This window comes from Diaphorina citri, unplaced genomic scaffold (genome assembly GCF_000475195.1).
Source record: "Diaphorina citri unplaced genomic scaffold, Diaci psyllid genome assembly version 1.1 scaffold9483, whole genome shotgun sequence".
Lineage (NCBI taxonomy): Eukaryota > Metazoa > Arthropoda > Insecta > Hemiptera > Psyllidae > Diaphorina > Diaphorina citri.
The window spans coordinates 1-2342 of record NW_007386857.1 but is presented as its reverse complement, the minus strand read 5'-3'; the positions used below and the strand labels follow the sequence as shown (position 1 = coordinate 2342).

The following is a 2342-nucleotide window of genomic DNA, read 5'->3' as shown; positions in this document are numbered from 1 at the left end:
ATGGCCTACTAACACCATTTCAAGGAAAGTGGGTCACACACTATTATGTACACTGGAGAGCAATAAATTCGGGACACCCTTATTTTTTGGTTTTTCTCTAACTTCTGCTCAGTGTTCAATTTTTTCGGTAAAACCGTTATGAATGTTTTTTGCTGTAAAGTTTAAAACTTATTCCACAAGACCGCAAACCTACATAGCCTGTGAGTAAAAAAAGAAAAATGAAAAACAATTACCAGTTTTATGCTGAAAATGCATGTATCTGGAGATAAATGTTGGTGTAACTTTTTTTCTCCTCAATATTTTTTCACCATTTTTGAACCAGGTGCTTTAGAAAAGAACACAGAACATTAATTTACTATTGGTAAAAATTAGAAAAAAATTCTGGACCCTAGCCGGAACTTTTTTAAAAAAGTCCATTTTTGTCCTATAAAACTAATGGTCAAAAAAGGAACGATCTTTAAAAAGTTCCGGCTAGGGTCCAGAAATTTTTCTAATTTTTACCAATAGTAAATTAATGTTCTGTGTTCTTTTCTAAAGCACCTGGTTCAAAAGTGGTTAGATGCTTCTTATTTTACTCTACTTGTACAAAGGTCCCGAGTTCGATCTCTCTAAACTGGCGTGATTATTTTTCATATTATTTCACTAGTGGTTTAGTGAACTATCTATAGAATTCATCCAAAAGGACCTCTACAGGACCCACAAGGGCCGATTAGGCTGAAAATCCTTTCTTAATTTCTTTAAATCTTTAATATTCCCTTCCTCTTTCTCTATCTCTCTCCTCTCTCTTTCTCTCTCTCTCTCCCTCTCTCTCTCCCTCTCCCTCCCTCCCTCCCCTTCTTTTGCCCTCTCCCCTTCTCCCTAGGTATTTTTTTAGCTAGATTCCCTTAAGAATAGAATAGAATATACCTTGTTTAATTATTATACTACCAGCATAGGACTGAAAAGTCCCCTTACTCTCGCAGTCTAAACAAGGTCTTATATATTTTTTGTTTCTACTTAGGGGATGTTTCAAGTTGTTTATTACTATATTAGTTAAGTAATAATTGTAGTGAGAGTAGGTTTTTGTTTCTACTTAGGGGATGTTTCAAGTTGTTTATTACTATATTAGTTAAGTAATAATTGTAGTGAGAGTAGGTTTTTGTTTCTACTTAGGGGATGTTTCAAGTTGTTTATTACTATATTAGTTAAGTAATAATTGTAGTGAGAGTAGGTTTTTGTTTCTACTTAGGGGATGTTTCAAGTTGTTTATTACTATATTAGTTAAGTAATAATTGTAGTGAGAGTAGGTATTAGTACTTAGAAAAGGGTGGTTAATTTTGTAACATATTTATTGTTCTGCTGTAAAGTTTGTTAGAGCTATTGATTTATATTTTTGTATGCATATCAGTGTGGGGTATAAAATAATGTTGAAAAAGTATTTTGTAAATTGGCTATTTTTATTTTATTTTTATATTTAAAAAAAATACAATTTTCTCTTTGTTTTTGGACTGTTTTTGCAAAAGTTTGCTATTTTTTTTCATATTGATTCATGCCTACTTAGGTAGAGGTACCATTAAGATATTATTGTTAACAGAACAATTCCGTTAGTAGATGTTGCTGGAGTCATAAACGAAAGGACTGTGGTTTGAAACCCAGTTGTGACATAAAATACGTAACTGAGTCAGGAGAAGGGCTTTCAAATAAGATTTATGTGGGTGGTTCTGGTTCAGCAACCTTCGTTTTCGTCCCTAACAGCCTGTTAGCTTACCAGCCCCGTTAAGCCTATACAAATCAAATAGAAAACAAACTGTAGGCTTAGCAGGCCTTCTAGGGACTGAAAAAATATTGTTGAAATCCACCCTTAGTCTAAACAATTTACTCTTTTCTTAGGTTGTATGGAAGACAAAATTACACATTTCAGTGGCCTATTTTACAAAGGACGTCCAGAATTTCGCAATTTTTACTTTGCGCAAAGAAAACATTGACGAAAGGCGAGACGCAAGACACACACCTAGGTCTCAGGCTGGTTTACTATTAGAATGTGATTGCCGTTAAAGTTCAAAAGGTCAATGACCTGAAATGGTGTCCGTAGAACCAAGACTACTGTTATGTACTGGGTTAGGCTTGGTAGGACTGTGAAAAAAGAAAAGCAAACCGAGAACAACCCTAATCTGTTTGGGATAATGTTCGCCCCATTTTGTCAAAATCTACCCTGTACACACCCCATCAGACTAGCCAAACCCTAACCAGCCTGACTAACTGGAGGTTACAAAGGGTTTATCATGCTTCAAAGGAAACGTACAGGTTCGGGACGGTTGACTGCAGTTCGGGACGGGCCAAGTAATCTTGGCTAGAGACCATCG

The 2342-nt window shown here is 35.3% G+C and overlaps 1 long non-coding RNA gene across 1 annotated transcript; it reads left to right on the top strand.

Annotated features, from left to right (window-relative positions):
• Positions 1–1073: 1073 nt before the first annotated feature.
• Positions 1074–1501, top strand: LOC113472864. The gene is made up of 2 exons (XR_003395012.1): positions 1074–1210; positions 1287–1501. It is a non-coding gene; the product is annotated as an uncharacterized LOC113472864 (long non-coding RNA).
• Positions 1502–2342: the final 841 nt, after the last annotated feature.